The sequence below is a fragment of the Phymastichus coffea genome, unplaced genomic scaffold (assembly GCF_024137745.1).
Source record: "Phymastichus coffea isolate CEN01 unplaced genomic scaffold, Cenicafe_Pcof_1.1 PCOF00003, whole genome shotgun sequence".
Lineage (NCBI taxonomy): Eukaryota > Metazoa > Arthropoda > Insecta > Hymenoptera > Eulophidae > Phymastichus > Phymastichus coffea.
Window position 1 is genome coordinate 6,771,056 of NW_026706814.1, and position 15,242 is coordinate 6,786,297.

At 38.3% G+C, this 15,242-nt stretch overlaps 1 protein-coding gene across 1 annotated transcript in view; it reads left to right on the top strand.

The window, feature by feature from the left end:
* The window catches only part of LOC131666139 (5'-AMP-activated protein kinase subunit gamma-2), a 1,183,314-nt gene that overhangs the window by 199,294 nt on the left and 968,778 nt on the right, over positions 1-15,242 (top strand). The window lies entirely within an intron of this gene.

A 15,242-nucleotide genomic window follows, 5' to 3' on the forward strand; every position in this document is an offset into this window, starting at 1 on the left:
CTGGTCCCACCAAATACACAGCATCAGCTTCGAGCCATGAATGTTTGGTTTCGCTGTCAAAGTTGATGCATGGCCGGGAAGACCCCACGATTTTCTCCGCTTTGGATTGTCATAGTATATCCACTTTTCATCGCCGGTCACAATGCGATGCAAAAAACCCTTCCTTTTTTGCCGTTGGAGGAGTTGTTCGTACGTGACAAGACGCCGTTCGATGTCCCTCGGCTTCAGCTCGTACGGCACCCAACATCCCACTTTCCTGTTGCGTTCTGCAAGAATCTTCATCCAGCAAAGCCTCCAATTTCGCATTCTCGAACTTTTTTACGGGTCCGGGACGATCCTTGTCATCTAAACTTTTGGAACCATTCCCGACACGTTCTTTCACTAATACAGCTGTAACCCTAAGTTTCTACAATCATTCGACGCGCCTCAGCTGCATTTTTTCCCGAATGAAATGCAGAAAGCAACACTTCCCGCAAATGTCTCCTGTTCGGCTCGAATTTTGCCATTTTTGCGCACGAACAAAACAAAGCACAGTAAAAATAGACAAGCGAGGTGATGAAGAGTTGTTGACAAATGCCTCAGCTGGCTATGTAACGTTTCTGTTAATAATTTTTTATCGACGTGCAATGCTGACGCCACCTATGGGAAAACGGCGGTTTTCTATTTGTACTCCCAATATATTTTGTTATTAAAATTCATATTTCACCAATTAAGTAACCTCTTTTATGTAGGACAAATTTTTATAACCAGAAAGTTAAAATAGTAAAATTTAATATGATATATGATTCATGTTTAAATTAGGAAAATAGGTTTTATAGTTAAATTTTATTTTATACATTCTCATTTTTACATGAAAGTCAATTAAAACAAATAACTAAGTTGATCCTTCTTTAAGAAACAATGATACTTGAATATTAAAAGAATTTTACCATTCAAATCCAATAAAATCTTGATAATATTGAATAAGAAACAATAAGAAATATCACTCAGAACATGATAAAATTATACAAAAAGATTATAATTAATGAATTACTCATTACTACAAATTTGTTTGCTAAAAGATGGATAAATTTTAAGGAAACATATAATTTAATCGAGTTACATTGTAACCTTTAGAATTTAAGGAAACAACAATTGGAAATAAAGATTGCATTTACTCTCATTACCACTTAACTCTTTAACGAATTATACTTACTATCTCAATTTCATTAATTATTTAATGTATAAATTTAATTAATTTACAAAATAAAATTTCATTGAGAACTTTAATCGTTATATTAAAACACTAAGTTATACCTAAGCTATTTTATATTTAGATTAATAAATCCTTGTACACTATCAAATTGCAATAATAGATCTGAAGGCCTACGCCTACAGTAATACAGAAAACTCCAACCCATCAAAGGGTCGGATTTCTAAAGGAACGAAAATGGAAAAATCGTTCTCCTTTGCACAGCGAGCTTTATATGCTTGGACTATAAAAACGGGCTCGCTCTTCCAAAGTGAGTTCACAGCTCTCAGTCCGATCAGCAACACAAAATTTTGTGTGGACGACTTCAACATCGCTCTTTGCCGATAACACGTTATTTTGAATAGCGTGCAAGGCTATTGAAAAGTTGTATCACTTCCAAGTTAAAGAGGGTAATTGAACCTTTAAGGGTACAACCCACTTTAACACTTTTGAAAAATCGATTTTTTTTTTTTACATTTTTTGAAAGTATATATATCTAAGAATATTATACTACAATTTTGTGAAGATCCGAGCAGTGTAACTATATTTTTCTACAATCTGAATATTATTACCTGAGCGGGCTTACCTAAGGGATTAGCGCGTTCGCCCGGCCCATTTGTTGTAAGACCCTTCTCTTACCTCTATTCATTCAAACAGCTGCTTCTTATTATAAATCACATGTAGTGCTGTATATAATAGTCAATACATTTAATCTTTCTTGAATTTCGGAGCACAAACGAACTTTGAAACTATAGCTCTGTATAGTGTCGGCAAACAAATTGTCGAGATCGCATGCAAAATTTCGGCTTGCATCTACAATGAAGGTTACATGCCAGTTATGAAGATAATGGAGGTATTAGGCATAAAACTCGGCCCGACCGTCATCGAATATGCTAAGAAGCGCGATAAGTTGCGCATTAAAGATGCAAACCGCCGCAGCTCACAATCTTCTAAAGAGGCCAGAACGAAACGGCAACAAGAAAGATTAGCAGAAACTGAGGCTCAAGAACAAGCAGAAGGCGGTATGTACGGTCCAGGCACTGCTGATTAAATTTAGGTAAGATTTTTTCATGATATTTCATTTAAAAAAACTTTAAACACGTTTTTCTCAAAACAACGTTTTTCAGAACGGGCGGCACGATTTTTGTAAAACGAATATACCAATTCTTATAAAAATTTAACCATATATTCTACATACAAAAAGACGTAAAATAACCTACGAACGAATTATAATTCTAAGTTTAACCTATTTTTTTTCAATAAAATCAGTGCAAAATAACTCGTTTTTTTTCTTTTTTTCCAATTTCGACCGCCATTTTGTTATTTATCGATAAAAATCAATATTCGTAGCTCATTTTATAGCTACTGTCATACTGACACTAAAACACTTTGATTTTTTTGTTTCAGATGAGCCGTTGCTGAGATACTATGCCGCCCGTTGACCTACCTCCAAATCAAGGCCTTACATTCAGCTACAGTTTTTGTATATAAAAACTGAACAAAAATCATTAAAATATTTTTTTTCTTACATTTTTAGACTTTATTTATCAAACTTATCAACTTTATCACCAATATATTTTATATTATTCTTTGAAAAAATTAGCAAAAAGAGGCTTTTTTTTGAGCGTTCAAAGTGGGTTGTACCCTTAAATAAAGAAAAAAGTAAGTTTATGAAAGAAATAAATAACTTATATATCTTTCTTTTGTTGCTATCCCTTTCTCTCTATTTTCTCTATATTTTCTCGTTAGAGAATATCTGTGCGAAGAACGCCACTTTTTCTTCTCCAAAAGCAAAAATATAAAAATCGTTTCTCAGTGCGCTTGACACCAGAACAACTTTTGCCTTAGGAAGTCTTGTGGGAAAAACGCCGCTACTTCCGCTCTACACAGTACGCTTGACGACCTGTAGAGTTTAGCTTGCTGCCTCTTCCTTTAATTAGCCGTAGAATCGATTCCCCTTCAATTCTACACTAATTTTTAGTATTCAAGGATTGTCCTTTTTAATTTCCCTAATTTTTCATGCTCATTTTGCAACACAAGTCGATCCGTGGTTTAAACACGCAAGTGTAGATCTCGACTCATCCAGGAATGCGGTTTCGCCAACCGTCCTGAGATAAGAAAAAAATTTTACGTTACATTGTTCCCGACGTCACAATACTAAGCATTTATTATGATATATGAGTGTGACACGACAATACATGACAACTTTTTTCTTGTTGAACATAGGAGAGTATGAATTTCACAACACTTCAGTAAATTCAACAATTACGAACATAGAACTGATCCAAACTGCAAAATACTAAGAAACACCGATACCAGAAAGCAAGATTGAAACTTGAAATACATGAAATCTCAGCTACAGAATTTTCGGATACCTCCTAATCTCCACCTGGAAGAAGTTATGAGCAATGTAAATTTATTTACGAAACATAAGTTTTAAAAATACATTAATATGTACATAATAGCTAACTTAAATGTAAATGCCATAACATCGAAGAGTATGGATTTCGTAGGTAGCGTAGTTTTTCGAATAAAGTATTTAATCATGATTTCATAAAAATGCCTATAAATCGAAATAAAGTTAGGATTAATCTAAATAATAACAAGTTAAGGTTAAATTCAGGGACTATATTTAAATTTTTTGAAAATCTTTATATGAATGTGGAAGGCGATTCTATTATAAGAACAATTATGAAAGAAAAATCTCCTAAGATAAATATTTTAACAGCTAAAGATAAAAATAATTAGATGTAATAGGAAATTTATAGGAACATAACACCAAAAACATTTTATTGCAGAAGAGGGACAATTATCAAGAAAAAAAATTTCTAATACATTACTCTTTATAATAAAACATTGTTGCTATCATTTCAAATATTTTCAAAGATTACAGCTTTACACAGATTTTTAACAAAAGTTGATCGATTCAATCGCGCTCCTCAGCAACCATCACTCTTCACATATTCCAACCAAAGATCACGCGCGAGTCACGAAAATTATTTTTATGAGGGGATACGGGAATCGCGAACGCTTCCATGACTAAATGATCCACCGAGCTATAACGCGTCAATTGCGCCGATTGAATTCGGAATGTAGAGTAACACTAGTGAAAGATGACTATGATAGCAATTTAATATAAAGACGTTGATTCGAAAAAAATAGAAACAAACAACATCTATATATATATATATATATATATATATATATATATATATATGAGGTCTGTTCAAAAAGTATAGTGAATTTTGATTTTCGGCGGGCTATATAAATTTGATTTTTGATTTTTTTTGTAGCGTTGTGTTGGTAGTTATGTCGCTTATGCTAACAAGGTTGGACATTTTGATTAATTAGTTAATTTTTGACAGCTGTTTTGCTTAGATGTGTTTTGGCTCGTTTTCGATTTTTGCCTAGTCTAAAAAATGGATCAAAGAATCTGTATGAAATTTTGTGTGAAAAACAAAATAAAGGGGGCGGACGCATTCCGAATATTAACTGTGGCATATGGTGAAGCTACCTTGGACCAAAGCAACGTTTATCGGTGGTACAAAATATTCTCAGAGGGCCGAGAAGATGTGAACGACGAACAACGTGCCGGACGCCCGAGCACGTCAATAACAGACGAAAACATTGATAAAGTGAAAAAAATAGTATTGGCCAATCGTCGAATCACTGTTAGAAAAGTTTATAAGGATCTAAATACGAGGTCTGTCCGGAAAGTATCGGGCCTACCTTTATATTTTCGTGCTAGCGTTATTCTTTATCATCTGGTGGGTGGCATCCTTCAAAGTAATCCCCACTTTATTGAATAACATGGTTCCATCGATGTTTCCACTTTTCAAAACAGTCCTGGAACTCACTTTTATGGATAGCCTTAAGTACACTCGTCGCATTGTTTTCAACCGTTGTTTTGTCATTGAATCGGTGTCCTTTGCGTGGTTTTTTTAGTTTTGGAAACAGCCAAAAGTCGCAAGGGGCTATGTCGGGACTATATGGAGGTTGTCGAAGCAACGCGATATTGTGTTTGCTCAAAAACTGCTGCATAAGGTTGGATGAATGCGCTGGCGCATTATCGTGATGGAGAAGCCAGTCACCACTTTCCCAAAAGTGCGGCCGTTTTCTTCTTACTGCATCACGCAAACGTTTCAAAATTTGAACGCAGTATTCTTTATTGATTGTCTGATTCGTGATGTACAACACCTTCACAATCGAAAAAAACAATCAACATTGACTTAACATTGCTCCGACTTTGACGTGCTTTTTTTGGTTTTGGCGATTCAGAATGCTTCCACTGTGAAGATTGTTGTTTTATTTTAGAATCATAACCATAAACCCATGATTCATCACCTGTAATAACTTTTCTAAGCACATTATCATCATTATTGACCATTTCCAGATTGTCCAGAGCGATTTCTAAGCGAATGTTCTTCTGCTCTGCTGTGAGCAATTTTGAGGTGAATTTCGTACACACGCGTTTCATTCCTAAACTTTCGGTTAAAATTTCTGAAATGATAGTTTTTGGTATACCAAGGTCTTCTTCTAGTTCTCGCACAGTCATACGACGATCTAGTTCGATTGCAAGTCGCACCCGCTCAATATTATCTGCGGTTTTTGTCGTCGAAGGTCGGCCGGAACGAGAATCACTATCGACAGAAATGCGACCATCCTTGAACCGTTTATACCACTTTTTTATTCGTGTTTTGCTCATACACTCGCTTCGTAAGGCCTTTTGCATCATTTCAATAGTTTCCGAACTGGTTTTTCCGAGTTGAAAGCAAAATTTGATGCAAATTCGTTGATCTTGTTTTTCAATATCAAATCATTTTTGACAATATCAAAATCCGACGAACGCGAACAAGGCACTGTAAACAAAGACACGCTGCACATGAACTATACGTCCGGTAGGTGTCAGTAAGTAACCAATAGATTCGTGAGGCTTTACTGTTGACGTTTCTGTCCGGTAGAGGTCGCTCGAACACTATGGCGCGAAGATATAAACGTAGGCCCGATACTTTCCGGACAGACCTCGTATATCGATTGGCTCATGCCATTCGATTTTAACCAATGATTTGGGTATGAATCAGGTCGCCGCTAAATTCGTGTCAAAACTGCTCAATTTCGACCAAAACCAGCATCGCGTTTACATTGCTCAGGAGATATTGGATTCGGTCCATGACAACCCAAATATGCTCCAGAGGATCATAACTGATGATGAATCATGGGTTTATGGTTGTGATGTGGAAACCAAAGCTCAATCATCCCAATGGAAGCTGCCGCATAAGCCAAGACCGAAAAAAGCGGACCAAGTTCGGTCGAACGTGAAGGTTTTGCTCACAGTTTTCTTCGAATACAGAGGCGTGGTATATAATGTATTTCCCAGACCTGGCCCCCTGTGACTTTTTGCTGGTCCCAAAATAGAATAGGCCCATGAAAGGACGACACTACGCCACGATTGTGGAGATAAAGATGGCATTGAAGGAGGAGCTGAACAAGATCACAAAAAATGATTTTTTTAAGTGCTTCGAGGATTGGTACAAAAAAACGTTGGTACAAGTGTATTATCCGAGGAGGATTACTTTGAAGGAGATAAAATAGATATTTATGAACAAATAAATAATTTTTGAAAACATACAAAATTTACTATAATTTTTGAACAAACCTCGTATATAACAAAATAACAATAGGTATCCAAACGCTGGTTTTCCGATATGCACGACAACAATAATGTGCTCGTGAATCGGTGGTAGGGCTATCACCCAATTCCCATATTCTATCCTTAATACTAACACAATAATAGAAATACAACGCCCCCATAAGTCGATCGGCGATCGCAGCCGACAATGTAGCTGGCAGATCTGCCACGCTACCCGGAATAAGCTTGCACCTGAAACTTGCGAGAGAGAGAGAATATCACGGTACCGATCTCGCCTGTTTCCCTCTGAATCTGTTGTTGTCGTCGTATCGCCACTGTTGTCTTCGTTGTCTTTGATGTTGTTATTGTGTTGTTGATCTTGTTGTTGTCATTGTCTGTGTGGCTGTTGGTGTCACTATTGTTTGTGGTATTGTCGTGGTTGTTTCCGTCTGTCCTTGCTGCTCCTGTTGCTATCGCTGTTGTTGTCGCCTCACTTCCCGCTCCTTGTTATCATGCTGCCGCACTCATCATAGCAATGGCCACTTACGCACACACCCGCGTAACCTTGCCGGAACTTCGTAGACGCATCAGTGACGGGTAAAAATTCAAGAAAATGGCTGGACCGTGATTCAGCCGACAAGACTAAACTCACTTCATGCACCGGGCATGTATCCTGAAACTGCTTATCAGCGAGGTCGTGGAAAAACTTTCGTAAAACGTTGGAGAAATTAGCGAGTGTGACGGTCTACTCCACAGACTAGCAGTTACTGATAAAAATCAGCGCTAAGGTGCGCACATAACTTTCGATCATTTTTTTTCTCTTTTCTGTCTCTCTACTCTTCTGTCTCCAGTCTTCTGTCTCTTTCTCTGCTCTGATCAGCTACTCGTCCTTGCGTCGCATATCAATATAAGCAAAAACAAACATGACTGTGTATTCCACACACACACACTCGCAGCTTGGCGCAACTCGTGGATGCCGTGATTCTCCATCATTAGTTAATAACTTTTTATGTCATTAATATTTTACTATAAAATAAAAATTTGGAAAAAAGATGACCTTTCCATGCATAAATATATGTAAATAAATCAACATTATTTATTTATATTTTATACAATAATTGTGCAAAGTTTGAAAATGATCCTTCACGCAGTGTTCCTCAGTTGATCGAAATAGCTATGAACTATCCGTGTATTGATTTACTTTTATAATTATGATTGATAAATAGTTATTGAATGGTGTTATTTGCTCAAATAATTTTAAAAATTCGCTAGATGGCAATTTAGGAAAATAAGCAAAAACCAATCCATGCGGAGTAATCTGTAAGATGAACGATTGTATTATAAGGATATTGTGCTAATTCTAGCAAGCTATATCATTTGATTTTTTTCGTTGATAAATTCTTTAAAAGAGAATTATACGCTATTTTTAGGGATCTATTTAATTGAGGGAAAACGTGATCGTTTCTACTTTTGAAAATTTGAATGGTGAGCAACAGCTTTTGAAATTTCACATGTAAAATTTGCTATTCTATTCGTAAGTATGATTTTTAGTGAACGGCAAATACATATGAATCTATTTATAAATGCAATTACGTTTTTTCCACAGCTTGATCTTGTAAAGGTTTCTTTTTATTTACTCCAAGTTTATTTACAATCTGTCTCTTTTATTGATAAAATAAATAAGTGTGACTACTATTATGATAAGTTTTTTTTCAATATAAATTAATATAATTTAATATTCAGGACGGATGTTCAGCAAAATACTCCAATGAGTATTCTGTTTGTATTTTTAGCTTATATGTATATGAGGTGGATGTTGATTTATTTATATCTCTATCAATTTGTGTTTTTTTAAGTCTAGTCGTAGTAATTGTTATCTGGAGACACTTGTTTATGAGTTTATTGGGATGATTTTGCAATTTGATGTTGTATTTTTCATAAAACTTTTTAATTTTTTCTTTTACCTGTATCTGTAAATTGTTTCGGATGATGTCATTTGGTATGAACCACGGAGTTTGTACGATGTTTCCTAGGACTTTTGAATGAAATCTTTTCAGGATTTGAATATATAAGATTGAAACGACCCCCGTAGTTGAATATCATAGGTCTCAATTGGTTTAATTATAGCTTTGTAGTGTAGTACTTTTTTTCATTTGTAAGTTCTGATTTTCTTCCAATGAGTCAGTATATTTTGATCTATTTCAGTTCTAGTTGCTTGTGTTTTCTAAATATGTGCTTTTCTGTGTAAGCCTCTGATCTAGGTAAATTCCTAAGTACTTGACATTACTGCTTGGTGGTATATGTTTGTCATTGAGTTTAGTACGTGACATGTATCTTTTGTGTGTGAGAAAGTCGTATGTAATAATTCAATTTCATTTATTACATTTCTCAGTAAGTTGAGCTAATTTGGTAAATAGTTATCTCTATAATTTTAAACAAATTCAGATGCTATTGTTCTCTCTGACTATAATATAATAATAGCTGTATCATTTGCGTATAATTCTATAATGATCTTTGGTAACTTTAGCAAATCACCTGTGAAGAGCAAGCACAGTGTTGATCCTATTACGCTACCCTGCGTATTCAAAAATTAAAATTTTATTTTTATAAAATATTTAACCTCTTATTAAAAAGTTAAAACACTAAAATAATTGCTAATAATTGCAAAATGTGAAGTTAAAGGAAATTATTCAAAACTTCCTGTCTAGTGCAACTTTATTCCGAAAGAAATTTATATATCACATCATGGAAACGTCAGGATATATTGGAAAACTTGCAGATGAAATAGTACACGTGACAAAATGCGTACGCAAAATAATAAAAATTTTATATGTCATGAAATGCTAAAAGGAATAAGTTTTATGATGAAATAAAATCTGTTTCCTAACACCGAGAATGTACAACCTTAAAAAATGGTATCTAATTGAATGATATCCACATATTACTTCAAAATAACACCTACACTTAACCGAAAGATATCAGTCCATGTTATAAGACCTAATACAAAAATCGTTTAGACATTGGAATCTAGTGAAACCCTGATAATGAGCAAAAAATATTTTCAAGATGAGCTAGAACAGTTACGACCACAGATAATGTTTCTCATGTAAAAGGCATCGCTTCTGAATGTTATCGCAACAGAAATGTTAGGATAACAGATACTTGAGGGTATATTCTCAGAAAATTCACTAACGTATCTTACCAAAAGTACAATACATAGAACCTGATTTATCAGAAGGTCATCATACATGGATCTATTTCGTTATTCTTAATTGTGCTATTGATTCTCTTAGATATAGGAAAACTAATTACTGACACAGTAGATAGAGGATAAATGCTGCATACAATCTACAGTTTGTCTGTACATCTCTTCGTGGCTGTATTTCCTTCCATTACTCATCTTCTTAAAACTCTGGAAAAGCCGATGTGTCACAGTACATGGTCAGGCGAAGACATGACCCTTGTAGTTACGGAACATGATGATGAATCCCACAACCCAACAAAAAAAAAGTTGTCAGTCCCAGAAACGTGACCATGGTACTTGCTGACTCGTATATGCTTTTAGGGTTGCTAAATTCGAATCTGGAATCAGTTTGGTTCCATTAGATCTTTTTCAAGGTCAGTTGAAGGTTAAATTATCAAAATTAAAAAAAATTAACTAAAAGTACGTATCTTGGATTTTTTCGGTCACCGATTTCAACTTAAGTTTCAGTATTATCCCATAAGATTATATTTAAGGTCAGTTCAATTCAAGCTGACCCACCAGCAGGGTGAAGATCCAGCATCTTCCCCGCATGTGTGACCTTGCGCACGAACGCGGCGCGCTTTGGGTGCGAGCACACACTCGCGGTCACATACGCTACGACGCCCCTTCGCCTGAATATTCGCCCCGTTATAGTACGTATGCAACGGTCGGGAATCACACTTATGTGAATCACGTGTCTGACGCTTGCTTTTATTTTTTAGCAATCGAGGAGCCGAGGAGTAGGCCACATGAGAAAAAAAAATTTTGCGGCGTATAAATGGAGAGAGAGAGAATGAAAATGAGGAGAGTTAGACTAGGCACGCGGTCACCAGCCGAATTGATGTCATTCGCCGTCGATAAGCGTATTTGAGGAAGGGGGGGGGGGGGGGAGAAGGAAGCAATGAGTCTGTGGAGAATAGGATTGCTTAGCAACTGAACGTGTCGATCTGTGATTTGCCTGCGCGCTTTTTTTATATTGCCATAGAGATGAAGATTGACGTGCGAGAGGATTATTATAGCTGCAGAAGTGAGAGCGATAGACCATCCCGAGCGAGTAGACCGTGATAACGAACTCGAAGACGAGCAACGTCTTACCGTCGTCCATCGCCACGACGACGACCACTGACGGAGCAAGTCAGCAGAGTCAGGTCAACTTCTCTATCTCTCTCTCTCTCTCTCTCTCTCTCTCTCTCTCTCTCTCTCTCTCTCTCTCTCTCTCTCTCTCTCTCTCTCTCTCTCTCTCTCTCTTCTCTATCTCTCTCTCTCTCTATCTCTCTCTCTCTCTCTATCTTTCTCTCTCTCTCTCTCTATCTCTCTCTCTCTCGGTGATTAGCAACACACTGGTTTGTCAGGCTTTTTTCTTTTATAAATATTTTCTTACTTTTGCCACTTCCTCGACCGGCATATTTTTGCAGGCGAGTTCGTCCAGCTGGCCACTGCGCTTCCTGCTGAATATTCTTGGCTTTTAGTCAATTTTGTGGCTAATGGATGAATTAACCACTTGCCTAGTTACAACATAACCTTCAAATCTCCAACTTTGACAAGTTTTGATCTACACATCTCTGCAAACAACGCAAACAACAACACAGCCTCCACACCAGGAACACTACACTCTACACACTACCCACTACACACCTTACCGATTGCAGCACTTCAAAAATTTAAAACCTACATCAACAATTTTTACTATTAATCCACATATTTCAATCTACTCGGAGAGACTCCTCACTGCCGGTGTTATTTCTTCGCCGCATCATATCTCTTAACTTAATCTGTTCTTGCGCTTAGTCATCGCGATGGCTATTTTAATTTTATTTTAATTTTATTTTTATTTTACTTTATCTTATTTTGTTTTATGTAATTTAATTTTGTTGTATTTTCATCTAGCGCTGTCTACACGCTAGACAATTTTAATTTTATTCGATCGATTGTGTCAAATCGCGTTTCCTTTTCTACCATTCATTTAATTTGTAATGTAATTTTTTACGTTCGCTTCATCAATCATTTTTCTCATTTCATTTTTGCGTATAAGCTTCTTGTTTATTTTTGCGTTTTAGTCATTTCTAGATTAATTTGCAAATCCCTTTACCGCCTCTTGTAAATAGCATCATTTTACTCCCCAATCTCCCGCCAATTTTTTGATCCTTAACTAACTGAGTTGGTGCCACTGAGGTGCCAATTTTCAAATCTTTTAAATCCTGACTTTTCACAGCTCCCGTTTATGACTGGTCAGTGACTCAAATTTTCGCGCGAAATTCAAACTTTTCATTTTGTCGTATCAACCTGTCTTTTCAAATTACCTCGTATATTACAGTTTCTTGTGAAGTTTTGAGACCCGGGAGGAGAGATGGGAAACTTTTTGACACAATCTATGAATTTCTATTTCTTGTCTTAATTTGTTTTTAAATTCTAAACTTCTCACTTTTATCAAATGTCTTTATGCGCCGAGTGTGGTGAAGCACTGAGTTATCGGGGTGTCAATATCTTGCAGTGCGAGGTCTGTGATAGATCTTTCCATCAGCACTGTTCCGATATAACCTTAAACCCTGACGTGTTTTTTCTGGTGGCGTGTTTTTACAATCCCTTCCTTCCACTCAAATCGAGTCTGCTTCAGCTGGCACTTTGTCTTTCGTCGAAACATCAGGCCATAAGAGACAGGCATCACCTTACGAGCTCTTCCCGTCGAAGACGTTGAAGGTGGAATCCCGAAGTGACTTCTCTAGTACTGACCGATTGTAGGCATCTCTAGTTTCTTCCCCCAGCGTAGGCCAAATCCACTTGCTCGATAGCATGACTCCTACCACGGGCGACAAACCGCCAGCATGGTTTTCCGGTTTTGTGAATAATGAATTCACCGAGTTTCGAAACGAGATTGGAGCCACCCGACGAAGTGAAGAGCCTTAAGTCTGTAGTGGGTCTCAAGTATCGCTCCGAGCTCCTTATTCTGGGCCTTCCTCAGAAGTTCCAGGGTTCGCTGGAAGATGCTGCTATGCTCTTCGAAGCGATTGGCTACCCAAACGTTAGGGGTCGCATAGCGGCCACCAGAAAATGGACTGCCACTCGTTCACGTCCCAACCCGACCGAGACTGCCCTGCGGGGTCAGACGCATGATACTACATCCGCTTTCGTTGTGCGTATCGACTCAACGGTAGTGCGTGATATCATTTTGGAGCGATCTGTGAAGCTCACTGGGAAGACGGCGGGACGTTTTTAAGTGCGGTCTTGGAAATTCCGTCTTCATCCGCCAGCTGTTACCCCAGCCGATCCACAATCTTTTTGTGAAGGCGCTTGCGCGTAGTCGCGAGGTGGGTTTTGCGCGCCCTTTCGTCTCGGGTATGGTCGTTCATATGCGGGAAAACACGTGTTCCATCTCTATCCCCATAATGTCGGAGAGCGACCTTGACAGCTGTACGCTTTTGTCTCCAGGCCAGCCTCCTGTCTCGGCCGCTCCGCGCTCGAGTGCCATGTCAGTAGCTGCCACTCCGATCGGCACTCGAAGACACGCGCCACTCAACCTTAAGTTCGCGCCCCAGGTTGTCAAACAGCGACCCACTACCGTCATCCTAAAAAAACTCTGCTCCGCAACTTAACATAACCGATGGTTGTTTTAGCCCGACAGTGTCTGTCTTTACAGCTCAGGTATCTGAAGCTATCCCAAATTCTGGTCCATGATGCCAACTAATCCAGGACCATATCCCGCCCTCTGCTTCCTTCGTTATCGGCCACATCAATATAATTAGACTAAATTCGACCTGTCATTTTGCACAAGCCTCTTCTACACATTTTGATGTCATAGTTATTACTGAAACCTTGCTCTCACCTGAAATCTCTGGCTCACACCTCTCCCTCCCCGATTTCAATTTTTTCAGGCTTGACCGAATTGAAAAGCAGGGTGGCGGGGTTGGCCTGTACGTGAAATTTTATCTTAAATTTAGTTTCCTAGCTACTTTAGATCCAGTTTTTGATAACACGCCTGAATTCATCCTTGGCGAAATAAAGTCCGACAAGACCAAGCTTTTGATGGCGCAGGTATACAGACGTCCCTCTGCATGCTCTTCCAAACATTTTTTCAACTGCCTGGCCACTCACCTCCCCCTGTACGGAAATGTCATCATTACCGGTGATTTTAATGCAGATCTAAGTTCTGGCTCTCTGCCTGATGCTCGAGCTTTGAGATCTCTCGTTGACCTACCCAACCTCCACTTCATGTCACTGATCCCAGACATCACTGTCTTGATATAAATCCCCCTTCCTACACTACTTTTAACATCTTCATAGTGAAAGACCCAAATGGCACCCAGACATTTGGAAAATCTGATACCCCCTTCATTGCTGGCCATGATTTTATCTCGCTCACCTATCGTTTCACTACTAACAAGCATATCACCAGAGTCATTAGGTCCCGCGGTTTCAATCGGGTAAACGAAGCGGCCTTAAATGAGACCCTCCACAGCCTTCTCTCGTGTCTGGTCGACAAACCTCCTGCGCGACTGAAGTGCTCTTCCGATCCGTTGATCGATGCTGACCTACATTCCCTTAACAACTCGGTAAACTCTCTTACTGAAGTCCTTATAAAGTCTTTCGACGAGGTAACCCCTCTCAGGTGCCTCAAGTTGTCTTCTAGGCGTGGGTGACTCCGAGCATCCTCGCTCTCGTGAAAAGGCGTGACGCTGCCTATAAACTGGCAACCTCCTCCCGCTCGGTCAGTGACGTCACTGGATATCGAAGACTTCGTAATGACGTCTCAAATGCCCCCGACTCAGCAAGCACCAGTAATGCCAGATGGAGCGAGTTATGAAATTTGGAAGTCACTAAGCGTGCTCTTCCATCTCCGTTTCGACTTTTTCCCATAGCCGTACTAAACACCCAGTTTGCCAATATAGTAAACTCGTCTCCTCCCATCACATATGACTTTTTTGACGCCCTTTTAGCGAGCCCCCCAAATGTTCCTCACGTCCACTCCCCATTCGAATTTCGTGAGGTTACTAGATAGGAGGTTATGGATGCACTAAACTCGTCCTCATCCAGAACATTCGCTTCCGATGGTTTGTCTGTCAAGATGCTTAAACTCGTCTCTTCTACTTGTCTCTCGTCTCTCACGCATCTTGTCAACAAATCATTACTGTGCGACATTATTC